The 8,762-nt window shown below is 43.6% G+C and overlaps 1 protein-coding gene across 1 annotated transcript in view; it reads right to left on the bottom strand.

The window, feature by feature from the left end:
• Positions 1-8,762, bottom strand: part of REL (v-rel avian reticuloendotheliosis viral oncogene homolog) — a 41,942-nt gene extending 33,180 nt beyond the window's left edge. Inside the window, exon 1 of the mRNA XM_014966372.1 lies at positions 8,644-8,762. The gene's annotated coding sequence lies outside the window, so the exon portion shown is untranslated. The remainder of the gene's footprint in view (positions 1-8,643) is intronic.

Raw genomic sequence — 8,762 nt, 5'->3', positions numbered from 1 at the left:
CCCGCCCCCGCCGCGCCCCGCCCGCCCCGCAAGCCCTGCGCGCCGGGGAGGGAGCCGGAGCTGAGGGGGAAATAACCCGCAACGCGCCCGCGGCCTGGCGGGGGTCAACAGAGAGTCTGCCAGCTCAAATGCAGCCGGGTGGCAGGATCACGGGATGGCCTGGGGTGGAAGGGACACTTAAAGGCCACCCAGTCCAACCGCCCCGCAAGGAGCAGGGACATCTCCAGCTACATCAGGCTGCTCAGAGCCCCCTCCAACCTGACCTTGAACGTTTCCAGGGATGGGGCATCCACCGCCTCTCTGGGCAGCCTGGGCCAGTGTTTCACCACCCTCTGCATAAAAGATTTCTTCCTTCCATTTAGTCTAAATCCCCCGTTTTACTTTAAAACTGTTACCCCTTGCCCTATCACAACAGGACCTGCTAAAAAGTTTTTTTGGTTTTTTGGGGTTTTTTTGTTTTTTGTTTTTTTTTTATAGAATCATAGAATTTTCTAGGTTGGAAGGGACCTTTAGGATCATCTAGTCCAACCATCAACCTAACTGATAAAAAACCATCACTAAACCATGTCTAAGCACCATGTCTACCTGTCTTTTAAATAACGCCAGGGATGGTGCCTGAACCACTTCTCTGGGCAGCCCCTTCCAATGCTTAATAACCCTTTCAGTGTAAAAATTTTTCCTAATATCTAATCTGAACCTCCCCTGGTGCAACTTGAGGCCATTTCCTCTTGTCCTATCGCCTGTTACTTGGGAGAAGAGACCGACCCCCACCTCACTACACCCTCCTGTCAGATGAGGTCTCCCCTCAGCGTCCTTTTCTCCAGGCTGAACAACCCCGTCTTTCCTGTAGGCCCCCCTTAAGTACCAGAAGACCACAATAAAGTGTCTCCAGAGACTTCTTTTCTCCAGGCTGAACAACCCCAACTCCCTCAGCCCGTCCATGATGCTGCTCCAGCCCTTGGAGCATTTTTGCATCCCTCCTCTGGACCCACTCCAAAAGGTCCATGTCCTTCTTATATTGGGGGCCCTAGAGCTGGGGTCTCACCAGATGGGACTAGAGGGGCAGAACCCCCTCCCTCACTCTGCTGGCCACACTTCTTGGGATGCAGCCTGGAATCTCCAGCTCACATTGACCTCTTCATCCACCAGTACCCCCACGTCCTTCTGGGCAGGGCTGCTCTCAACCCCCTCATCCCCCAGCCTCTATTGACACCAGGGGTTACCCCAAACCAGGTGCAGATCAAGTGAAGGAGACCAACGCTGTAGGAACAGCACCACAGCCCCAAACTCACATCAGGCAGAGGGGTCAGTAGCAAACCAAGCAAATCTACAGGAATTCAAAACACCTGTAAAGAGATAGATACAAAAGAACACTGAGCCCACACCTGCTGTGGTACAAGACTGCCTTTAGTTAGCAGCAAGATTTAATTTTTTTTTTCCTTAAATGTTTACTCTGGGAATGTAATACACTGTCACAGGCGAAAATGCAGTTAAATGAATTAGTATTCTTGAAAAAATAACAAGAAAAGCCTCAAAGGCCACTAAAGCAAGGCCTCAAAGGCCACTAAAGCAAGGTACCTAACTGGGTTTTTTATGTGTTGTTTGTGGGTTTTTTGTTCATTTCTGTTTGTTCTTTTTACTTTTCTTTTTCTCACTATCCTTTTTTAAAGCAAAGGTATTGGGATGTATAGAAATGAACCACAGCAGAAAATGCTGGTCTATAATCTGCAAATCCATACGCTATCCCAGGTAGTTAAGCAGAAGAGATTGCCCGGTGCTTGTTATTTTATTCTGCCTGCTCTGTAGTCCATCCTAACAGGACCTCACTTTATAACCTTAATTTTGTCCAACTGACATCATACTGCCTGTAAACAGAAATTATCTTCCTCTATCCCCCAAGCAAAACTGTCCTTATTTAAGATTCACGATTCATCATACAGTAGGATACACCCCTATCAAATTTATAACTGAAATCAGAATAGAAGAATTCTAGGAGGCACACAGGATAATCAAAACATCTGTGACATTAGTTCTAGAAGATTAAAGGGAAGAACAGCTACATTATTATATTTGGATATTATGCTGAAACAATTCTATGGTTGTAGGTTAGTTTCTTGCCAGAAGAACATGATTTTTCATTTTCTTTCCCACAAAAAATTAAGAAAGGTACAAACCAGCAGTGCCCTAAAACTACACCAAATTAGGACTAGATCTTTGTCTTGGGGGATTTGTTAGATTCCCCAGGAGTGATGATGTAAAATAAAGTGGGAAAGTGGTTCTAATATTCTAAATCAAACTTGGCCTTTACCTACGCACACAAGCCCAAAGCATGCACTGACAAAGAGACCTCAAACAAAACAACAGAGAGTCTGCCAGCTCAAATGCAGCCGGGTGGCAGGATCACGGGATGGCCTGGGGTGGAAGGGACACTTAAAGGCCACCCAGTCCAACCGCCCCGCAAGGAGCAGGGACATCTCCAGCTACATCAGGCTGCTCAGAGCCCCCTCCAACCTGACCTTGAACGTTTCCAGGGATGGGGCATCCACCGCCTCTCTGGGCAGCCTGGGCCAGTGTTTCACCACCCTCTGCATAAAAGATTTCTTCCTTCCATTTAGTCTAAATCCCCCGTTTTACTTTAAAACTGTTACCCCTTGCCCTATCACAACAGGACCTGCTAAAAAGTTTTTTTGGTTTTTTGGGGTTTTTTTGTTTTTTGTTTTTTTTTTATAGAATCATAGAATTTTCTAGGTTGGAAGGGACCTTTAGGATCATCTAGTCCAACCATCAACCTAACTGATAAAAAACCATCACTAAACCATGTCTAAGCACCATGTCTACCTGTCTTTTAAATAACGCCAGGGATGGTGCCTGAACCACTTCTCTGGGCAGCCCCTTCCAATGCTTAATAACCCTTTCAGTGTAAAAATTTTTCCTAATATCTAATCTGAACCTCCCCTGGTGCAACTTGAGGCCATTTCCTCTTGTCCTATCGCCTGTTACTTGGGAGAAGAGACCGACCCCCACCTCACTACACCCTCCTGTCAGATGAGGTCTCCCCTCAGCGTCCTTTTCTCCAGGCTGAACAACCCCGTCTTTCCTGTAGGCCCCCCTTAAGTACCAGAAGACCACAATAAAGTGTCTCCAGAGACTTCTTTTCTCCAGGCTGAACAACCCCAACTCCCTCAGCCCGTCCATGATGCTGCTCCAGCCCTTGGAGCATTTTTGCATCCCTCCTCTGGACCCACTCCAAAAGGTCCATGTCCTTCTTATATTGGGGGCCCTAGAGCTGGGGTCTCACCAGATGGGACTAGAGGGGCAGAACCCCCTCCCTCACTCTGCTGGCCACACTTCTTGGGATGCAGCCTGGAATCTCCAGCTCACATTGACCTCTTCATCCACCAGTACCCCCACGTCCTTCTGGGCAGGGCTGCTCTCAACCCCCTCATCCCCCAGCCTCTATTGACACCAGGGGTTACCCCAAACCAGGTGCAGATCAAGTGAAGGAGACCAACGCTGTAGGAACAGCACCACAGCCCCAAACTCACATCAGGCAGAGGGGTCAGTAGCAAACCAAGCAAATCTACAGGAATTCAAAACACCTGTAAAGAGATAGATACAAAAGAACACTGAGCCCACACCTGCTGTGGTACAAGACTGCCTTTAGTTAGCAGCAAGATTTAATTTTTTTTTTCCTTAAATGTTTACTCTGGGAATGTAATACACTGTCACAGGCGAAAATGCAGTTAAATGAATTAGTATTCTTGAAAAAATAACAAGAAAAGCCTCAAAGGCCACTAAAGCAAGGCCTCAAAGGCCACTAAAGCAAGGTACCTAACTGGGTTTTTTATGTGTTGTTTGTGGGTTTTTTGTTCATTTCTGTTTGTTCTTTTTACTTTTCTTTTTCTCACTATCCTTTTTTAAAGCAAAGGTATTGGGATGTATAGAAATGAACCACAGCAGAAAATGCTGGTCTATAATCTGCAAATCCATACGCTATCCCAGGTAGTTAAGCAGAAGAGATTGCCCGGTGCTTGTTATTTTATTCTGCCTGCTCTGTAGTCCATCCTAACAGGACCTCACTTTATAACCTTAATTTTGTCCAACTGACATCATACTGCCTGTAAACAGAAATTATCTTCCTCTATCCCCCAAGCAAAACTGTCCTTATTTAAGATTCACGATTCATCATACAGTAGGATACACCCCTATCAAATTTATAACTGAAATCAGAATAGAAGAATTCTAGGAGGCACACAGGATAATCAAAACATCTGTGACATTAGTTCTAGAAGATTAAAGGGAAGAACAGCTACATTATTATATTTGGATATTATGCTGAAACAATTCTATGGTTGTAGGTTAGTTTCTTGCCAGAAGAACATGATTTTTCATTTTCTTTCCCACAAAAAATTAAGAAAGGTACAAACCAGCAGTGCCCTAAAACTACACCAAATTAGGACTAGATCTTTGTCTTGGGGGATTTGTTAGATTCCCCAGGAGTGATGATGTAAAATAAAGTGGGAAAGTGGTTCTAATATTCTAAATCAAACTTGGCCTTTACCTACGCACACAAGCCCAAAGCATGCACTGACAAAGAGACCTCAAACAAAACATTTTTCAAGGTGGTAGCTGGGGGTTGAGGTGAAGGTAGATACTTTTCTCTTGCATTTTCAGCAGTGGGGCTAGAAGATGCCAACGAGATGACACATTAACATGGAGGGTGCTCAAAGCTCATTCACTGCTTGTGCTGCTCTGGGGTAAAAAGTGGCATCAAAGCAGCAAATAGAAAAACACACAACCCAGATTTCTCTCCGCTAAGTGCCTGCATCTAGACACATTTAGCTCATGAACATCTAATACTAGAAGCTACTTCAGCTTGTTTAGTTGATCACCTGGCTGTGGCACAACAGCTTTGGACAGCCTTCATTCACAAGGTTCAACAGCTGGAGAAATGCTCCCAATTTGAGTGCATCCCAGCAGGTCACAGGAATGATCTGGACAGTGTTATACGAGGGAAAGGAGCGCTACTCCCCTTGGCTACTGAAGCTGGAAAAGCCCTGGGAGGTTATTTCCCAGAAGCTGGAGTGTAAATGTGAGGTTTGGTCTTGGATGTAAAGCAAGCTGTCAGTACAGGCATATGAAGCAACTGAACACTTTTACTGTCTTATCTTCAGGCTGGTTTGCAAAAATCTCAGATAGTAAACTGTAGCCTTTCAGGAAGAATAAATTTAGGTGCTTCCCTAAACAGTTTATATCCCTGGTTCCCACCTACTTCTGTAAGCCATGACACTACTGAATAGACACAGACCGAGGCACCTGGGAAACTCTGTGGCTCAAAACAGTGTCTACTCATTTCTTCAGAAGGAAAATGTTATTGTACGGTATACAGTCTAAACTGATATAAAATTGAGGGCAATATTCCAGGCAATACAAATACCATGTTATGACTAAAACATCAATAAACATTCACTACTTTTCCCCAGCTCTTTTGAACTCTAACTCTTAGGGCTTGCAGGAACAGGCTACTCAAAGATAATCCTTAAGACTACGTGTTAGAAATTGAGGCAGATCTCACATACACACCAGTGTCTATGGTACAAACTGCTTCTTGATATTATTTTTAAGAAAAAGATGACTGGGTTGCGCTTCTTATAGCATCCCAAAAACTTTAATTCTATCCCTACCCTTTCCCTAAAATGAAGACAACCTGTAATAAAATTAGAGGGCAACCAACCATATGAAGTGTTTCACTGTGTATGTTGTATATGCTCCCATCATCTGAATACATAGAGACTAGATCTGGCTCAGGAAGTCCGTGAACAAAGTTATTAGAGGAAGGACAGTGTGAGTGGAGACATTTTCTTGACAGTTTTTCTCTCTCCAGCCATAAGTTGATGCCCAGGGAAAAAGACAATAGTGGGTCAAAGTGATCTTTCAGTCTAAGCCCAGCGTGGCTATTTTATAATATGTTCACATTCCTGAATGAGGGGAAAGTTCTACAGAAACCAAGAACCCTTCCCAAGTAAAAGGCAAAAACTTAAGCAACTTACTCAAAATAATGCAAACATTAGATAGATCCCTCTATTCCTGTGACGCCCCATATGCAGTTTTGTTCTGCCGTGATCTATGGCACAAGGGTTTTCCTGTGAGAGTGATATGAACTACAGAATTGCAGTATAGCAATGGTAATTACAGAAACCTGGTCAGCCACTGACACAAAGCGTAAGAACATGTCATAACTTTGGGCATATGCAGGTCTTTGCAAAAAGCAGGACGGAATTCCCCTCCTGTAGCATTGCATAACAAAAGCCAGGTGCATCACTATTATTTTTGTCAGCTGACTTTGGCTATAGCCAGAGGCAAGATACCAGAATTCTTAGACCAGTTTGATCCAGTGCTTCACTTCCTGTCTTCCAGTTAAAGCAAGAGTTTTAAGATCCCATTTTTCTCCACTTATCAAGTCCAAAGACAACTCCTCCCTCCTGCTTTTCACTGGCTGCTGCACTAGCACAGTTAACACCTAGGTTGCCATAAGGAATTAAGCTTCCTGCTCTGGCAGGAAATGTCATGGGGCAAGAGAAGAAAAGGGTAAAATGGGTGGAAAAAAACCCCACCAATCAGCCACACAAATAAAAACCCAGCACCAAAACTTCTAAAGCAGAGGACTGAGTGTTTGCCACTCGATGACATTTGAGAAGCCTAGGATGATAGGTCCAGTGGTGCTTAGCACAGGCATTGCCCAATTAAGTCTGCTAAGGCCTGCTGTGATACAGAAGCAGCATAGGCAGACTGTTAAGTCTTTATTTCCTGTTCCCAGCTATCTGACTTAGATCAAAGATAAGCCACTTGTCACTGGCCTGGTTAAGCAGCCAAGCAGGCACTAAGGTACTTTCAGAATATGTCTCTCCTAATAAGGTACATCATACTAGGAGTGAAAATAATAATAATAATAGTAAAATCATTTACTTCTCTCCTTATGGAATACAGTTAAAAGTCCTGTTTTCTTGCCCACTTTATCTCAAGCCTCACATGCTCCCCTGATTAGTAATTTCCACTCCTCTATGCCTTAAGAAATCTTCTGTTGTTTGAAGTATGTTTTTTAATCTCAAAGGCCTCTTATTTAAACAGTCAGGCCTTTTGATAGTTTTAGCACTTGTGGTTATTGGTCCTGAGGAAGGTTCTAATGCTGAAGCCATTCCAAGAAAAGTCATGGCTTCCAGATAAATGATAAACTCAAAGGTTGTTCAAGCCAGCCTGCTGGAAGTGTTCCTGCATCGTGCTTTGAGTTTGTTTGCCACAGAACAATGCTACTGTGCCTCCTCTCAAAACAGGGTGGAGAGAAAGGAAATGCTAATAGAGAAAGGTTGGTCTTGTGGATAAGGCACAAGGCAATGATTCAGGAGACTGGAATTTGGCTCTTAGCAAGTCAGCCTTTCTACTCTTAGGCAAGTCATCTAATTCTCCAAGTCTCAATTTCCCCATCAGAAATCAGAGAAGACACTTCCTTGCTCCCACACTTCTACCTTATTCACTCATGATGCAACTTCTTCAGGAGATGAACTGCTCTTCATAAGAAAGCGCTGACTACAATAAAATGACAGTTCCGTGAATGCTTTAGACTATGGTAGTGTCAAAAAAAGGCAGTCTCTTCCTTTTTTCTCTCCTTATCTCCAGACAACTCACTCATGTGTGTTCTTATGCTGTTGCAAGCACTCTTTTGGTAATATGGGAGCTTGCTTAAAAGTAAGCCTGGGGGAAACAAATTGTTTTTCTGCTGGTTCAGTTTTTACTGAGCCAGTTCCATGTACAATCACAGAAATGACTGTGCCAGCAGCAAGGAATGTAGTAGCACCAAGGCTGGAACAAGTTTCTGGAGGACAGATTTAGGCAGAGATGCCAGCTCCCTGACAGAGTGCTAGCTTCATGGAACTGTAGCATAAAACTGTATTTTTAGCTCAAGAAATTGATAAATACCTCTAAAATTTCTTATTCACAATCCTTCCTTCCCAGAGCTAGTTTTCAGAGCAGAAGTTCTCAAGCACCTTCTCCCTCAGCTCTCTTAAGTGTTTACCATTCCTTTCTCCTCATCCCAGTGCTCCAAAAACATACTACAGTTTGGGAGTTGCTGCATTATTTTAGTAGAGAAAAATCTTTCCCATTAGTTGGCAGGCAAAAAAAAAAAAAAAAAAAATTTGAAGAGTGTTATCTTTTTCCACTGCACTACATAAAAGCCTTGTATTACAGTAAAGCTGATCTAGTGACCTCTGCAATGGACAAACTGCAAGCTTCTTCCTTATGCTGCAATCAAGATTCATCTGATGCATTAGTGCTGTAGTGAGAGGACTCAGGGAGGAGACAAGCTCAGGATGAGCATGAGGAGCTAAATTGGCAGAAATCAACCTTTTTCTTCCCAAAATGATTTTTTTAAATAGGTTAGCTCTCCAAGCCAGATCACTATTGCTAGTAAAATGGGAAGCAACAGAATTGCCACCAAAAAAATATGGAGGCAGAAGGAAGGATGGGAATCATTTCTTTGGCAACAGCAAGCTATTAGAGTATCTTAGTCATAACATGAAAACTACACGTTGAAAACAAAAAGGCAACAGTATTAATTCTCCTGCCCCCCAAAACCCCAGCACATACCAGTCAGCCATTATGCACTGGATCCACCTACAGAGGACAACAATCGCTCGTCCAGGTTCTTATTACAAGACTTCCCTTTTCCTCAGGGCTTACAAGGACTTTAGGCTACTTAACGTCAC

The sequence above is a fragment of the Calidris pugnax genome, unplaced genomic scaffold (genome assembly GCF_001431845.1).
Source record: "Calidris pugnax isolate Ruff unplaced genomic scaffold, ASM143184v1 scaffold31, whole genome shotgun sequence".
NCBI lineage: Eukaryota > Metazoa > Chordata > Aves > Charadriiformes > Scolopacidae > Calidris > Calidris pugnax.
The sequence above is the reverse complement of the archived record's forward strand: the minus strand, read 5'-3'. Positions and strand labels throughout refer to the sequence as shown.